We start from the raw sequence: 17657 nt of genomic DNA on the forward strand, positions 1-17657 counted from the left end.
TGGTCCTTTCCTGACCGGCTGGTGGCTGCTCCCCAACAGCACATGCTCCCTCCGCCGCGGCTCTGCCCGGAGAGGAGCCCACACCCTCACCTGCCACCCAAGATCGGAGGAGCTGCCCGTGGCCAGGGACAGCATGGGGGTTGGTGTCGTGGGACGTCAAAACCAATGACCGCAAACCGGGGGCTTAACGTAGCGGAAATGTATTCTCCCAGCTCTGCAGGCGAGAGGTCCAAAATCCAGGTGTGGCAGGGCCTCACCCCCTCGGAAAGCTCCAGGGACACATCTTTCCCATCTCTTCTGACTTCTGGGGGCCCCACGAGTTCCTCGGCATGTGGCCGCGTCCCTGCAGTCCTGGCCTCTGTCGTCACGCGGCCTCCCTAAATCTCCCTCTGCCTCTCTCTTAAAAGGACACGTGTCATTGGGCTTAGGGCCCACCCTAATGCGGAATGACCTCATCTCGAGGTCTCTCCCTCAGTTACATCTGCAAAGACTCTTTTTCCAAACAAGTTCACTTTCATAGGATCCTGGTGGATTTGGCTTCTGGGGGCTACCTACCATCCAGTTACCGCAACAGGGTGCCCAAAATATCAGAGAGTCGGGGACAGAGCTCTCCCGGCCGTGTGGTTGCAAAAGTGGGGTGTGGGGTCTGAGAGCTGTGGGCAAGTCTCCAAACTCCGTAACCCAGACGCCAGATGAGAACAAGCCCACGTGGGTTAAGGCCCTTATGATGGTGGTTCTGACGGTGAGGACGCAGGCAGCCATTGTGCACGGACACTTGCCCCCAGGCTTCTCCGTTGTCACTTGGGACCAAGTCCCCACCTACAGAAGGTCCTCCCCGTGACTGTGGGGGACGTGACCTGCCCGGCTCAACCGGCAGTACATGGCACATCTGGGTTTGGGCCCGGGTCTCCTGAGACCAAGGAGGCACACGTCAGCTTGGCGGTGGTGGTCCTGCAGCCCTCGGTGAACCGAAGCAGGTGCAGGTGGGCTGGAGGGAGCTTGCAGGAAGTGAAGGGTCTCGTCCCAAGTCATGGGGGACTTGGGCCCCACGAATGCTAGGCAGCCCCTTAGAAACAGGAGGAAAAGGGACCTCAGAAGTGCCCCCAACAGGCTCCATTTCTGGGGTCCAGGTCACAGGATGGGCCTGTGGGTGTCTGGTGTGGTGTGGGCCCTGGGTGTGGCCTTGCATGGTGTGTGACAGGGGATGGGGCACTGGTGTGGGTGCACAGCGGGCTGCAGGTGGCCTAGGCTGCCAGAGACACGTGGGGCTCAGGGGGCCGACCTCCTCTCTGCGCGGTTGGCCGGGGCCTGTCTCAGCCTCTGTCCCGGAGCGGCGCAGAATGGCTGGAGATGAGGCCAGGGAACCTTCGTGACATTGATATGCCACTCAAACCTTTGACCTTTGTATCTCGGGTTTATATAATGCGAAACACCCAACAGGAGGAAGAAACAGGCACTGGCCTCTGCCTGGCCCCCTACCTGTCCCCTCAACCTTGGGGCCGGGCCTCACCCTTCTCTCCCAGGCACCCCCACCTCTGGCTCAGCCCCTTCCCCACCAACCCCAAGGCCGGCCTTGCCTCCACGCTCCAAGAGGCCTTTCCAAGTGAGGAAATCACCCAGCACCTGAGCCCAAGTACAGACAAGCCCACCTGCCCGGCCCTACCTCCGTCTGAGGACAAGGCTTCTTGTCCTGAGGCTTCGCGGCCACCGGGGACCGAGAGCTGGGCTCAGCCAAGGACGGGGGGCAGCTGTCCCCGCCGAAACGCTCCACAGAAGCTCCTCTGAGGTTGCTCATCAGAACCCAGGCCCTGCGTGTCTCTGGGTTTTCAGGGCCAGAGCTCCGACTGAGGTGAATGGCCTGGGTCCAAATACTGGCTCCCCCTTCCCGCCTGCGTGGCCTTGGCCGGGAATGGGGGTCACCCTCTGGCTGAGGTTTGGCACTCAGGAAAGCCCCATTCTCCCTCCTGGTCAGCGGTGATGGCTGGCGCCCCTCGGCCTAGCTGGCAGCCATGCCCATTTCTCTTCCTCCTCACCCCCCACTGCAGATTCCTGTTTTCACTCTGTTGGGGGGGGGTCTCTCCTGCCCCCTCCCGGGGGCCCCGGGACTCCGGGCACCCCCTTACCCCAGTGTGTGAAGCCAGAGATTCCTTGCAGCCAAACTCTCACCCAGCAGCTCCGCTGAAAATCCTCCCGCACCCCCACACCCAGCCACCCTCAAGGGGCCTCCGGCCCATGGCCCTTGATCCTGGAGAGGGGGCAGGGCAGATCCACCGACAGCCCACAAAGCAATCACTGTGGTGAAAACAGGGGCAGGCTGGGTGAGGGGCTCCAGCCCCTCTGCCTCCCTCAGCCGGGAGCCCTCTGCAGGCAGGGTGGGGCCACAGCATTGGCAGGGGGTGCAGGGGGCCCAGGGATCCCACCGGGGATCCAGAAGGAAGTGAGCTCACCCTCACCCACACCTGAGGCATCAGGAGGCCCCACACATGGGTGTGCCTGCAGCAGAGGACCCTGACCCCTGGGTGAGCCTTTCCCAAGGCCCTCGACGGGGTGAGGGAGGCTGGCTCAGCCCTGGAGGACTGGGCCCCATATGCCCCGCCGTCGTGGGGTACCTGGCGCCTTCAGCCTTGGCCGTGGGCCTCCCACGAGCAGGGGTCTGACTGCCCAGGGCTCACTTTACTGTGGGTGTTCAGGACACAAATGCCCAGTCACCGGTCACATCCCAGCTTTGGGGAAGTGGGAAGGGCTTCTGGGGGCTGGTCTGCGTCCCCCCTGGACTCTGTGCACTGAGGGACCAGAGCCGGAGCAGGCCACATCTGCCCTGGGTCCAGCCGGTGGTCTCCACGGGGCCTGGGGGTGGTGGGTGCAGGGCAAACGGAGGCTCCCCAGGGCGCACAAACCATCAGGGAGCCTGTGGGGCAGGGATGGGGCGGAGAGGCTCCGCAGAACCGCAAGCACCCAGCGGGGGCAGTGAATTCACAGGGCGGCCAGGAGAGGGAGCAGGGTGTCCCAGGGCTTCCCCAAGAGCGTGGCGAGGGGGCCGGGATCTCTGGGCCTGGACGTGTGTTGGGGGGTAATGTTGATTATCTCGGTTTTCCGTGATTGCAAAATGAATACATTTCAAAAGAGAAATTGGAGGAATTTAGGAAATGGTAGAGAAGAGCCTCCCCAAGGCTGCCTGCGCAGGGGGAGGAGAGAGGCGGCAGGTGGTATGGCCTGGACCCGGGACGCAGCAGCCCTGGGCGTTCCGGTGCCCCTATTGTCCAGCTCGCTGGGCCTTCGCCACCCGGCCTTTTACTAAGAGAGAACAATGCAAACTCACAGGGAGGACCCCATTTCCTAGCCCAGACCCCCGATTCGAGGCCTGCGAATCACCCTCATCTACCACCTCCCCACCTCAGTCTGCCCTTCCCTCCTCCGGGAAGCCCCTCCTGACTGACTCCCACCCGGACTTCCTCTGAAGTCACCACAAGGTCCTTGGGTTTCCAGCCAAGGATGTTTGGACTCTTCTCCCCGCTGAGGTTGGGTCGCCTGGGTCTCCCCATCGTGGCGGCTGAGATCTGGCAGGGCTGAGGGATGCCCGTGTGGGACCCGCTCTGCATGACCAAGAGCTCTCCGAAAGTGAGGTGCGTACCAGAGCCAGGCCGGGGCTGGGGCGCCATCGGGTTGGGCTTCTGTTCCCAGATGGGCCTGACTCAGGAAGAGGATTCTGTGGGGAAGCCTGAGTCTGTCTCAGAGTTACCTCCGCCTGGATCCCCTCCCCCAGGGCCCCCCTCTCATCTTCCCCAATGGCCGCGGCCGTTTAAATCTAGAAAGAATTGGGTTTAACAACCCTGTTTTGAACCTTGGACACCGACACCAATTTTTACCCTTCTCCTGCAAGCCCCCGGCCCCCAAGCACGGAGCTGGGGGAAGACCATGCATCCGACACCCACTCAAGGGTTAACTGAGGCCAAAAGCAGCCACTGTTGTTCCGAGGCGACGCCCCCCGGCCCTGATCCCTGGTCCCGTGGTGAGCACGGGAGTGTGGGTGCGGACAAAGCTGTGTTCATCCAGCCCTGGGTTTGATGATAGCCGCACAAGGACCCCATTCTCCGGCGTCTCCAGCTGTGTCCCCTCCCCCAGTGAGCCTGACACCCCGGGAGGGCCCCCAAGGGCACAGGCTCAGCTGCTGGGGCTCTGGCGAGATTCACAAGGGGCCTGCGCTGGGGAGCTGGCTCTGCCTGAACAGAGCAGACAGCTGCGAGTCGGCCCATCACGTCTTCCGCGGGAAACTGCCTGCGTTTTTACAACTGATTTTTGAACCTAAAAGTGGAGGTTCATATCCAGCCTGTTAAACATAATCTTATTGGTTTCAGTCCAACGTGACCTTTTGGAATCTGGCTTCCAGATTCTTGCCATGTATTAGCAGGTCTTCCCAGCTGTGGAGATGTTGACCTGCCTTGCTGAGTCTTGCTTCCAGTGACTCGGAAAAACAGGCCAGGCTGGCAGCGCCTGCAGAGGGGGCTTCCCAGGGAAAATGGGGCCCCGGTGGCGTCCTTCTTATGGGTGCCGTGGCCCACAACGTGGCGTCATGAGACCCATGTTTTTCTGCTGTTCCTCGAGAAGCATAAAGGGCTTGCACAGTCTGCCATGTCCAAGAGTCTTGGGGCTGCTCGGGACCCAGAGATCAGTCAATCTGGTTTTGCAGAGTCTGGGGCCCAGATATGCAGCCCTTGGGTGAGAACAGGCCAGTTATTTACTGTCTGGGTCCCAGTTTGCTCATCTGTAAAATGGGCATGATCATCATGCCATCTGTGTCCCAGGCGGTCCAGAGGACTAAATGAGTGTCTAAGGACACCACCTGGAACCCAGATGTCCATGTTCTCATTGAGGCCACAGAGGCCGACCAGTGGAGTGGCCCAAAAGGCTTGCCCTCTGGATCCTTGTCTGAGCTCCCAGCCAGGAGTGCGTCCATCCCCTGGGGCTGCCCCTCATTGGCCAGAGGGCAGCTCAGTTAGGTTGCCAGGTTGCCCCACTTGGTGTGTGTGTGTGTGTGTGTGTGTGTGAGGGTTTGTTCTCTCTTGAGCACGTGGCCCTTCTTTTCTGCAACTCATGCTCCTTCTGAGAAGCACACCCCCTCACCGTCACTTGTTGAAAGCCGGATCCTTGGCCCCAGCTGTGTACCCCAGCAGGACCAGGCATCTACTGAGCCCCGGCCTCCTGCAGGCCTCCAGTGGCGGAATTTCGCCCCTGGGCTGGAGGGGGGGGGGGGGAGAACAGCGCCCCGCGCCCCCTGGCGTGACCTTCTCCGCACGGACAAAGGCCGGCAGGGCGGGCGGCGCCTTTAAGGACGCGGCACGGCGGGGTCGGTGCCAGGAGGCGCCGGGCGCGCCCCGGGGGAGCAGCGCCGGCAGAGGGGAGCGGAGGGGAGCGGAGGGGAGCGGAGGGGAGCGGAGGGGAGCGGAGGGGAGCGGGCGCTCGCCCGCGGCCAGCCCCGCAGCCACCCCAGGCGCGCCCCGCGTGGTCACTTGCCCTTTTCCCACTTACTCGGGCGGGGGCTGGGCTCTGCGCGGTGGGGGCGGGGAGCTCCTCGCCGGACGGGGGGGGGTCCCCGGAGTTGGGGAGCCGAGCGAAGGCCAGGGGCGCGTCGGACCCGGGTGCGAAATGCGGCGGAGAGTCGGAGGGCCGCCGGGGGGCGCGGCGACGGTCTGGGTGCTCCCCTCCCCCCCCCCCCCCCCGCACGCCCGCCGCCGACCGGGCAGAGCTCGGGAGGGAGCTCCGGGCGCGGGGCCCCCGGAGCGCACCAACTCTCGGCGACCCCTCCCCGCGTCCCGTCCCGCAGCCCCCCCCTCCTCGAAAAGCGAGTAGAGCCGGCGTGGAGGGTAGAGATTAGATTCCGCTCTTCTCCCATCAATTTTCCGTTTAATGTCACCGGGCCCCATTGTGGGAGAGGGAAGCACGTCACCCAGGCCATAAATTTGCGATTATGGCGCCTCCAGCCGCCTCCCCGCTCCCGGGACCGGGCGGGCTCCGGAGAGCAGGTCGGGACGGCGCCGCGGCCGCTCCCGGAGCGGGGATCCGGGGCGGGACCCCGGCCCGAGCCGCCCCGAAGCCGGCGTGCGGTACGTGCACTTCTCCCGACGCGGGCCGCCGCGCCCCGCGTCCCGCCGCCCGCCCCGCGGCTCCTTCCAGAAGGCTTTTGTTTCCAGCGCGGAGGTCGGGGCTTCGCTCGGCTCCCACCCGCCTCGGGCGGAGGCTCTTTGCCTCATAATGCCCGCTACTAAAAAATACTTGTGCAAAGAAAATCCATTTCGGTGGAAAGAAAACTCCCTGATGTGCGCCTGCGCTCCCACGGGGCAGAGCGGGCAGCGGCCGCCGGGCTCTGGGTCCGCGTGTGGACACCGACCCTGCCCGCGGGCCCGCGGGGGCAGAGGCCGGGCCCGGCAGCGACTTGCTCCAGAAGGCCCCGGCGGAAGTGGCCGTCGGGCGCCGGCGGCGCAGCGCTGACCCCAGGTCAGCCTCCTCTGCCCATCCTGGCTTGCCCTGTCGGACTAGGGAGTTTTCGGGGGAGTCTCCCTTTGGGACCCTTTCCCGGAAGCTTCCCACCCCCAGTGACCACCTGCAGCCGATATGGATGCATCATGAATTGGGACGGAATATATGTTTGTGCAGGCCAAAAAAAAACAAAAAAACAACGGGTCTATTGAATGATTTTTAATTAAATGGGTCTACTGCCCTGTTAACAAAAGAGGCGGTGGGCGGGCGTGCTCCGATCAGGCCCCAGTGGTGGTCCTGTGGCTGCGCCTTGGCCAGCCCCACCGCTTGCCTCGGAGCACGGAAGGGGAAAGGGCTTTGCCACAGGCCCCAGCTGCTCTATGGGAACTTTGAAGGGAATTAATTTATTTCTGGTCCATGTACGCTGCAGGTAAACAGGCCAGCACAAGAAGGAGGGGAGCGGGCGGATCTGGTGCCTTCCCAGCCCTGGTTTCTAACCAGAGGCAGCCCAGGGAGGGAGCCTCCAGCCTCGGGCATCTGGCTGGGAGAAATGTCCCAATGGCCTCTGGACAGGGGGTGTGGGCTGTGGCTCAGAAGAGGAAGTTGGTGAGGTGGGCCCACCGCAGACAGCTGGGTCTGGGGTGTGAGTGTGGAGCTTGGCCAGCAACAACTTTACAGCAGGAAGAGAACAGGAGGGCTGGGCATGTGACCTTGCCAGACAGCCGTCCAGGCCTTCGTTTTTTGTGTGTCAGAAGCCAGTGTGAATAGGCCGTAGGCAGGGTCTTTCCCAGAGCCCGGTGCTGGGGCAGAGGTAGGAAGGGGCGACTAGCAGCGGCTGGGGCTTTTCCACCTTTGGGAATGTGAAGAAACCCAGCAGGGAAGCTTGCTTTGAGGTACCGTCCACCCTGGAGCCTGGGGTGGGAGGGGGCAGGTGCCATTCCCCCCCCCCACCCCCCCTCCCCCGCTGTATCTCAGGGCCCTTCCCTCCTGCCTGAACTCCGTAACTGGTGCTCCGAGGAACTTTGTTGGACTCGAGTTCGGCCCTGAAGATGGGGTCAGCCTGGCCCCAGACTCCTCCTCTGGGTTTTACTACTGACCTTGCCGGCCCGTCGCGGCTCTGCCTGGGCCAGCTGGATTTCATCAGAGGAAACCCTGACACCCCAGCCTGTACCCCTGTCTGAGGGCCCTCCCACCAGTGTGAGACCAGGCCCCCGGGAAGTCCGGCCCCAGAGACCCTGTCCAGACATACCCTGACAGCGACATGTGTAAACACACCCAAACACAGCCGTGAAGGAGGGCTTGCGGCAGCTGCTTACCGGGCACTTCCTCTAGCTGGTCTGGGAGGCCTGGTCCGGGAGGAGGCAGGTGTCCTTCCAGGGAGCGTGTACGGCCAGCCTCCGGCGTCTGTGACGGTGTGTGTGCCCGGAAGCGGCACGTAGCTGACCCCTCGCCAGGCCCCACCAGAGTTTCTGTCCCCCAGCAGGACGTGTCCAGCCACGAAGCCACCGGCCTCCATTCCCATGGGGCTGTGCTCTGTTCATCAGTAGGGTCTTTCCTCACAGGAAGGACCAGCTGGCCTTTAGGGGAGGGCAGCCTTGCACACACCCTAACCCTTTACAGACTTCCTGGGGGTTCCCCTGCCTTTTTCCAGCTTGTATGAGATAGTGGCGGGGGGGGGGGGGGGGGGGGGGGGGGGGAGGGCAGCAGGCAGTGGGGGGCAATGAGGGGCTCCCTCTCCTCTGGGGGGTCCCAGGCCTCTCCCCAGCCCCTTCACCCTCCCTATCAGGCCACCAGTCATGTTCCCACTAATAAAACATCTGGGGGGGGAGGGGAAGCTGGCTGATAGGACGCTCCTGCCCTTTTATGAAAATCACTTCAATTTAACCCAGATGGGTCTCCTGTTACCCTCACACAAGCAGCACCCTGAATTATACTTTACGTGTGAACACACTGGGTTATATTTAGCCGCAAATTACGCCTCTTGTGTTTAACGAGCACCTTCCCTGCGCCGAGGGGGCCGGGCAGCCTCCTGACCTGCTCGGACCAACCAGCAACAGATTTAACCCCCCAGGAGGGAGGGGCCCTGGGAAGGCCTGCTCACCCAACTTCAAAGTCTGGCTCCCCAGCAGCTCTTGCTGCCTTTTGAAACTCCCAGCCATATCCCCAGGTCTGTCTGGGAGCCTGTCTGTGGCCTGCAGGGGTCAGCTGCTGCGCCTGGGAGGTGGGGGAGGTTTCCGAGTGAGCAGGCCCCTGGCTCAGGAGCTGGGATCTGGGAGGGATTGGCCCAGGGCACAGAGCCTGGTCATGCTGGAGGAAGACTTCCTGGGGGAGGCGTGGCGGGGGACCCTCCCAGCCAGACCTGGCCCCAACTACTCATGTTTCTGTGTCTGCTGCCTCTCTCCTGTCACCGGGCCCGTTGTGACTGGAGGCACTGTTTTCTGCGGGAACAGCATCCTTCTCTGGGGGACGGGAGTCCTGGGGATTTTCATCTTTCTCTCCACTCCAAAGTGGGTCGCCCCAACAAAGCGGAAGCCCCGGAAGCTGAAGATGCGGCAGCTAAGGCCACCCTCCAGTCCAGGCACAAATTCCTGGCGCAGCACCTTGGAGTGGACCTCCTGGGGTCCCACCCACAGCCAGGGAGCACCTGGGAAGGCAGGGATCCAGGATGCTCTGGGGAGTGCTTAGTGAGGGAGCCACATTTGGGGGCTTCTCAGGTGGGCTGGATGGGCTGCCCTTCCCCCCACACCCCTGCTCCCTCCAGCGCACCCTCCCACACCCCCCCCCCCCCCCCACCCTGTAACTGGTGGAAGACCTCCTTCTGGAAGATGGTGTTGGGGCCCAGCCCTGCTTCCTGGAGGCTTCAGTGGTGCCTGGGGAACTCCTCCAGCTAAGGCACTTCTGGGAACAGGTCTTTTTTTTTTTTTTTTTTTCCCCCCCACCTGTACGTTCCTTGGAAAGAGAGGGGAGGTTGTGCACCGCTCTCCCGCTGAGGGAGGGTAGGGGGTGCTGGGTCAGCTCACCCTCCTTCCCCCTCATGCCCAGTGCAAACCTGTGGATACAGGGCCCCCCCTTCAGGCGGGCCTGCTTGCCTGCCCTCTGGACTTGGCCCCCTGAGCCTGGCAGGGGGTGGGGGCGAATTAAGAGTCAATTTTTGTCAAGAAATTATTCCTAATTTGCCCTTGGACTAATGGCCCTGGGAACAATGGAGAGACACCCGGCACACAATTACGGAGCGCGCAGCTCTCTCTCTGCTGTTCTCTGGCCCAAGTAGGCATTTATTTGGAGCAGGGACTAATTCACAATTTTATGTAACTCACCCGACACCCCCACACCCTTGTGTTAAAAAAAAATGATTATTTCATGATTTCAGGCAGAGCAGGATCGTGGTCTTTTGGGAGCACTGTAGATGGAACTCCATGGCTGGGGACAGGCTGGGGGGGATGTGTCAGGGGCCCCCAGGCTGCGTGGGGCAAGGCAGGTTCTCCAGAACGCCGGGCCACGTGTAAACATGGGCCGCTATGTGAGATGAAGCGTGTGCACGTATGTTTTGTGCACATGGGAGTGTAACGTGCTGCGTGGTGCTCAAGGGTGCGCCTGAGTGCGATGTACGCGCACGTGTGTGCGAGACGTACGCGTGTGCACAGGGGCGGTGTGTGCGCGAGAGTGTAGTGTGGATGTGAGTGTGCTGAGAGAGCACGCCCAGGTGTCAGAGAACAGCTGGCCTCTCGGGCATCTGTTTACCTTCTTCCCAGGCCAGAGGGCAAGCCAGGAGGAGTGTCTGGCAGGAGAGGCATGTGGACGCAGGGGTTCCTGCAGGGAGGAAGCACGCGGAGCTGAAGGACGCCTCTGGCAGTGGTCCAGGCTGGGGCCAGGCCCACAGGCGGCCAGGGTGTGGGGGTCCCTTCCCTTGTGAAACCGCAGGTGGCTGCAGAGCCCTGGGCACCCCGGCTCAACCTGGCCTCCCATCAGGACCCCTTCGTTTCTTGCGTCTGCCCTCTCCCTGGGTCTCTCCCGCCCTAGTGGAAGGCGAGCCCTCAGATCCCTACACCATGTTTCTCTAAAATTAAAAACATTTGTTAGCTCTGGGCAGCAGGGAGAGTGAAAAGGAAACCGGAGGTTTCCTCGTTGCTGATAGTGCTTCCAGCCAAACAGGCCCCGGCCCGAGCCTCACGGGGGAACACGGGCAGCTTATTTTGGTGGTACTTGGGGAGCTGCCTGGCGGCCCGGTGCCCGAGCTGGGAAGCTGCCAGACCCTGCCGCATCCAGCAGGCCTATCTGCAACTATTTGCTGTAACAACTGTTTTGAAACAGCATGGGGGGGGGGGGAGAGCCCACTAGATTTGTTTTAAGTGATGCTGGGGGAAGTAGGAGGGGGTGGGGTTGGGGGCGCGGTAGCTAGGCAGGGAAGAGTGAGGCCTAAGCACATCCAAGGCCTCTAGGCCCTCCCCAGGCCTGCCGCCTGTCTCTGGATGCAAGTCAGCAGGGGCAGGGGACAGCACTGGGGATGGGGGTCCTGAAAGCCAATTCTCACCCCCTGAATTAGTAATCTGGTGAACGCCAGCTACAACCCGCAAGGGCAGGGAGGTCCCAGAATCGTACAGTTCTCTGCGGTCTCAAAGCAGCCTGCAGGCCTCCAGTACCGCTAGGGTGGGGCCCATCCGCCAGGCTCCAGGACCTTCAGACAATCTTCTGCCCTCGGAGGTGGGGAGCAGAGAATGGGGATTTCCCAGCGGGTGCCTTTCTGCGCAAACTGCGGGATCCTGGAGACTGGAAGCCCCTTCGTCTCCCCCACAGGCGGTCAGAGGCCAGGAGTCCCCTCCTGGCCCATGGGCATCGGGCCGCGGGCGCAGCTCTGGGAACTCAGAGAAACTCCAGGGATTCCGCCGGTCGCCAAGGTGTTCTTTCCCTTGGATGGAGAATCTTTTTCTTATATGTATTTTGCTCACATATATATTTCATTTCAAACGGAACTTTAAAACGCAATCCTACGTTAAAAAAAAGAAGGTTCCTGGGCCGGGAAACAACTCATTGGAGAATGTCAGCAATGGGGTACTCCCCTACCAAACCAGAGTAGGCAACGTGCTGTCAGCTAGGGGCGCTTTGCCGGGGGTCTAGACTTCAAAGTCTCGGCTGGAGAGCTGTGCCGAGGGGCTGCGGGAAGCTGGTGGGGGTCCCAGGGCTTACGGACCGACCAGCCTCCGCGCACCAGGCCACCGGGGCCAGGGACGCAGTGTGAGCCCGGCGCGCTCCGGGACGGCGCTGCAAGCCGCTTCCAGCCCGAGCTCCGGCCTCGCCTGGCCCTGCAAGGGGTTCCGGAGCCCAGGCTGGAGGCCGTCCCCGCCGACCCACCTCTAGGTGAGAGCGATTTCTCCCCAACCGGGCCGGCTTTCCTGGATGCGTGGGAAGCGGGGGGCCTCCGCACGCACCCGTAGGGGCGGGACCCAGAGGAAGTCCGTCTCCCCAACACAGGCCGGGGCCGTCACTGCGACTCCATCCTCCAGAAGCCACGGGCCGAGCCCGGTGGTCCGCGTCAGCCACCCCCCACCCCGATGGTAGCGCCAAGCCCGAGCGGCCCACCCCCCCCCCCCGGTCCGCAACGGGGACCTAATTCAATCGCCCACGGCCTAATGAATAGCCGCGCGCTAATCGGATCTCCAGGCGCTTTATGGATTTATGCAAGCTGCCTCTCCTCCCGCGGTTGCCGCGCGCCGCCTGGGGTCGTTTCCGAAGGCGTCGGCCTCGGGACTGGCCAGAGGCTCCGGCAGCTGGGGTTTTATCTCTGCCGCCGCGTCGGGGCATCGCCGGAGCCTCAGCTCGGGACCGCGCGCCCTGTCCCGCGCTCGCGGTGTCCCGGTGCTTACCTGCCAGCCCCGGGCTCTCCGGAGCCGCCCCGCCGGCCACGCCGCCCGAAGCGGGCGCCCAATCCCGGAGCCCCCGCCCGCCGCCCAAGCCCCCACCCCAGGTCAGAGATGCCCGCGGGGGAAGGCCGGCCCGGGCCGTGCGCCTGCTTCCCCTTTCTCTCCGGATTCCTTTGATCCGCAGGCTCTGCGGCGCACCTCGGCTCCCGGGCTGCTGGGGTCGGCCCGTGGGGGTCCTGGAAACTGTCCCCAGCTTATCTCCTTTCATCAAGCGGCCTTGGGCGCCTTGAAACCGCGGAGCCAGTAATTGCTTTTTTCAGGAGGCCCTGTGCGGACTGGACAACAGCCAATCAGCGCCTTGTTTACACTCGGTGATTGACAGCCTGCTGGCAGCGTGCCAGCCAATCCCGGCGGTCCCGCGGGAGTGGGCGGGGGGGGGGCGGGAAAAGGAAGGAGACAACAGAAGGCCTCAGGCTTAACCCCTTCGTGTCCCTATTGGAATGAGCCGGTGGAGAATTTCTAATGCGTGTGCATGAGTTTGTTAGCATCTAGTTTAAATATCCTTTTTTTGTGTCTCCCAGAGGGGGAGGCAGAGATTCACAAGGAGAAAGAGGAGTAAATATGTATCCATCACTACTAAAACATCACCTTGACTCCCCGGGAATAAATAAATAGCATGTTGTTGGGAAATCAAATTCTAACAGAAATATTTGTTTGGAGAAAATTTTTAAAAGTGCTTTAAATCCAATAACGATAATTGTTCAGTGGCTCTTATTAATTGTGGGGAGAATTTAGTTGATATGCAGGAGACTGGCTTTGAGAAATGCAAGGTTTTCGCATTGTGCATTATCAAGGTGAACATACTTTAAAAATCTAGTTACAGCTGAAGAAAAGGGCAATCTTTGTCTCAGCTATGAATTCCGGATTTTCATTCTGATCGGTGCTCCGTTGCAAAGTATGGCCAAGGGAGATAAAATTGAGAGCTGGTAGATAGATAGCCAGAGATGCAGGACCATGTCCCTGAGGTCCGATCCGCAGGGCAAGGGACAGGAGGGGACCAGGCAGGTGACTCTGGGGCTTGCGCTGCCCTGGCCTCGGGAATGCAGGCATTCCTGAGGTCGGTGCGACCAGGCCAAGGTCCGGATGGTGGAAGGACCAGGCAACCCGAGAAGGCTTCTATGCTTGGAGCTCGGGCCTACTTGTGCGGGGTTCAGCCACCTGCCAGACATCCCAGGTATTAAAAAAAAAAAAAAAAAAATCTGCTTTAACGGGTGGCGTTGTTTCTTTCTCCCGGCCTCTGTTGCACCAGAAGCCAAACGTTAGACCTGCTGGATTAATTAAAAAAAAAAGAAAGAAAGAAAGAAAAAAGAAAGGAAGAAAGAAAAGGAAAAGAAAAAAGAAAAGAAAAAGCCTCCCCCTATGCGCGGACACGCGCTCCCACTCGCCCTTGCTCCCTCTCCCGCCCTGCGCCACCACATTCCCATTCAACAGCAACGATCTGCGCAGAGGAGCTGCGCAGTCGCCGGGCTTGAATTAGGCGCCATCGGGCTCAGTAGTAGCCCTGCTGCTCCCTGATTGGCAGCTCTCTGGCCCGGCGCCAGCCTATTGGGAGGCCTGTTTACGCCGAATGAGTGGCACGAGCTCCCGGCCGCGGAGGGCTGCGCGGCCAATCAGCGCGCTGGCTGCTCGGGGCTGAGTGGCACGAGCTTATTAGTATGCAGGGCCCGTGGCTCGCCGCGCCGGGCTGCAGGTTTGAGAGCCGCTCTGGATGGGCTCGCTAGAGTCGTTGTGGTGGAAGCGGTGCATTTACAGTGCAACAGTCAGCACATTGAAAATACCAATAGGAATACAAAACAAAGTCACATTTACTGATTTAATTGTATTGCATTCAATTGTATCCAGGAAACAACCTCCAGTAAGTAACTGAAATTGCTTTCATTTTTTTTTGTTTTTGTATTTTTATTATTATTTTATTTTTTATTTTGGCTTTGGGGATTTACATTTTTTTCTTTTTAGCAAGAGAAATTCAGGGTTGTGATGTTAAGAAATATATATCTTCCCTTTTTAAAATTCCGTTATAATGTGGAGTAGGCTTTTTTTTTTAAAGATGGTCTAAATAGGACAGCGATTTTTTTTTTTTCCTCTGAAAAATCTTATCGATCGGTTTAAAATTCCCCCCGTAATGCGTCCTTGCTTTGCTCTGAGCGCTTGTTGTCTCGATCGACACCCAGCATTAAAAATAAATAATCGCGACAGGACAGGGACAGCCAGGCTGCGTCCAGCGCGAACCGCGCGGGCGGCTCCGGGCGGACCGTCGGCGAGGACCCCCGGACGCCGCCAACGAGCGCCGAGCTCCGGCTGCACCACGAACGAACCCCGATTGTTTGCCCCCCCCCCCCCCCTCGCTCCCTCCCCCGAGCAGCCCCGGGTCGGCCCCGCCCGGCCGCTCGGCGGCGCTGGGAACGGGCCGGCTCGGGGTGGCCTAGGCGGCCCGGGCCGCTGACCAGAGGGGCTTTCCGGCCGCCGGCTGGGTGCGGGCGAGGGGCCGGGGCGGGGAGGGGTAACGCGAGTTCTTCGGGTTTCGCTTTCCAGAGCCTAATTCATTGCAGAACATTTCAGAAATTCTTTTCCTGGGGGGTGGGGGGCGCTGAGGATGGATGAGGGGGGCAACGAGGCCGGCGCAGCGGGGCGTTTTCACCGCGCGCGTTCCGGGCAGCGCGCGGGGCTCGGGCCACGGCCAGCGAGGCGGGGGTCTGCGGGCGAGTGCGCCCCGGGCCGCGGGCTCTAGTGCGGCCGGGCCCTCGGTCCTCTCCCGGGGGGGCGGGCGCGGCCGTTTCGCAGGGAGCGGGTTCTGCGGCGGCGCCGGAGCAGTCCGCGCCCCGGTGTGCCCCTGGCCGCAGCCCAGCCTGCAGGCCCCACGGCGCGCGCGCGCGCGCTGGGAGACGGGCGCCGGGGGAGGCACACGGGAATGGGTGCTTTTAACCGGGGGGCGGCCGAAGCGACGGTGGGATTTTTAGTCCTTTAGTTACAACCAAAGCAAACCTAAAGGAGCCCCGCATTCAGGAGAGCGTGAGCCACGCAAAGCGGGGACGGTGGCTCTGGGGACCGAGCCCCGCCAGCCCAGGGAGGAGCCGAGCGTTCCGAGGTTCGGTTCTTTCCAAAATGCCCTTGTCATCGTTTCTCCGGCCGGCGCGGGGTCCCCCGTTCTCCGCCGCTTTCCCTCCCATTTCCTTCCTTAGACCGGCCAGGCCTGTGGCTGCTGTGCTGTCCTCTGCTTCGGCCTCTCGAGCAGCTGGGGGGAGGGGGCTTGGAGCCCTGGGACTGGCGGGTGACGGCACGGGGCCTTCGGGCCCTAGCTGCGGCGGCCGCGCCTCCCCGCCCCGCTCCCTCCTCGGCCTGGGTTCCGCAGGCCGCGGAAGCCGCTCCCTGGCGGCCGAGGAGGCGCTGCGCGGCCTCTCCTCCGGAGCAAAGGACACAAAGAAAAGTCCCTCCAATCCAGTAAGAATCTCAGTGGCACGGACGGGCGACGATAATTCAACCCCAGTCTGCGTAAAAAAAAACTGGCGGGCTGGTGAACCCGCGATCCGCCGGCCAGGGGTGGAAGGTTAAAAGTGCTGCTGGCAGCCGAGCCCGCGTCCCGAGAATCGCGAGCAGCTCGCGCTTTCTCGGCAGTTCTGAAATCTCGTACTGGAAAAAAAGAAACCCCCACAAAACAAAAGCTAGCACACACGACTCCCCGGAGGCCGCCGGGAAGCCTCGCACCCCCGCGGGCGCAGCCGCGGGCCCTCGGCGCCTTTGAAGCTGCAGGTTCCCGACCTCCCTCCCCTCCTTCTCTCCCTTTGTCACTCCCCCAGCCCCCCCCCCCCCCCCCCCCCCCCGCCGCCCCTCCCCTGACCCCGGCGCGGGCAGCCTCCTCGCCGGCGCTGCCCTGGCCCCGGCGGCTTGGCGCTCGCTTTGCAGGCCCAAGCAGCGGCGAGTCATTTGTTAGACCGGGGGAGAGAGCTGGCGATCCCTAGAGGCGAGGGAACCCCAAACCTCTTTGTATGAAGTTGAGAGACAAAGAGAATTCTTTGTCCAGGTCCCGTTTATTTACAATGCAAAAGTTCTCCGAATAAATATTAAGCTTATCAGCTGAGCAAATATGTGTTCACTTAATACATTATGTTTTCGGTTATAGATTAAATCAAACACCAAATAGTCTGCAAATAAGACGTTGTAGAACTCGTAGCATTAAATATAGCAATTTAAAATGGTATTCACAAGATGGAAAACATCTTATTCGCCCTCTTCTCACGGTGGGACGGCTAAAAAAAAAACCCCAAACAAACCAGGTTTCCTGCAGGGTTCACAATTAACATTGAGCCTACCCATCTCCCTTTTGTTGGAGGTGATAAAGAACGTTAAAACAATGCAGGTTTAGGAGGTTAAGAGCGATATGCAGGGTGGGAGAACTCACTCACAGTGGTGCAGTTTGTCCCCGGCTCCGTAGCTCCACGCTCAGCCCCGCAGTGCACTCCCTTGGTTGGGTGGGGGTGGAAAAGGGAGGTGGGGGGTGTTTCTAAGTGTCCCTGCCGGGAGGTGGAAACCCATAACTGAGTCCCAGGGTCTGCTGGGGCCTCAGCTGGGAGGAAGGGTGCACGGGGCTGGCCGACTTTCCTCGCCCAGGGGGCCGAGCTGGCCGCCACAGACCCTGCTTGCCCCGGGCTGCTGGCCGCCCGGAGACCCGGGGCAGGCGCTGCAGGGAGAAATTCTATGGCCGATGTGGGGCGTTAAGAGAAAACAATTTCTGACTCTCAAAGCACCCCCCCCCTAAAGTCCCCAGTCCGCAGAGGCAGATCCTGGGTGAATTTGGGGGGCGGGGTAATTGTTCCAGCCTCGCCGGGAAGCTCCCGGCTCGGGGACAGCAGGCCGGGCACTGCGGCGTGGCCGCCCAGGTGACACCGGCAGCGGACGCAGACTCCTGGGACTCTGGGAAGCTGGCCCAGGGTCCCCGGCCCAGGGTCCCCGCTTGGTGCTGGGGACGGGGGGCCTCGTCCGGTTGAGGGGGGAGGGCGGCAGGTTCTAAAGAATGGGCCGAAAGACGCATGGGGGGATGGGAGAAGGGGAGAAAAGGAAGGTTATAAAAAAAAAAAAAGTCTTGAGTTACAATCAATAAAATTACTCGCTTAATTAGCATGGTTATTCGGTTAAGCGGAATGTAGTAAAAGCTGGACCTCGGAATGACGGGGGAGAGGAAAAAGGCGAGCGTGGACCTCGGGCCTTTTCCTCCGAGACACCTCTGGGCAGCGGGGGAGGGGAGAGGGTGTGCGTGTGAGTGAGTGAGTG

General features: G+C 61.3%; 1 long non-coding RNA gene across 1 annotated transcript; it reads right to left on the reverse strand.

The window, feature by feature from the left end:
* Positions 1-6678: 6678 nt before the first annotated feature.
* Positions 6679-12026, reverse strand: LOC121018047 (uncharacterized). The gene is made up of 2 exons (XR_005785005.1): positions 11006-12026; positions 6679-10284 (listed from the first exon to the last, which is right to left on the reverse strand). It is a non-coding gene; the product is annotated as an uncharacterized LOC121018047 (long non-coding RNA).
* Between the last annotated feature and the right edge of the window lie 5631 nt (positions 12027-17657).

Source organism: Herpailurus yagouaroundi, unplaced genomic scaffold, assembly GCF_014898765.1.
Source record: "Herpailurus yagouaroundi ecotype Mexico unplaced genomic scaffold, PumYag 217, whole genome shotgun sequence".
Taxonomy (NCBI): domain Eukaryota; kingdom Metazoa; phylum Chordata; class Mammalia; order Carnivora; family Felidae; genus Herpailurus; species Herpailurus yagouaroundi.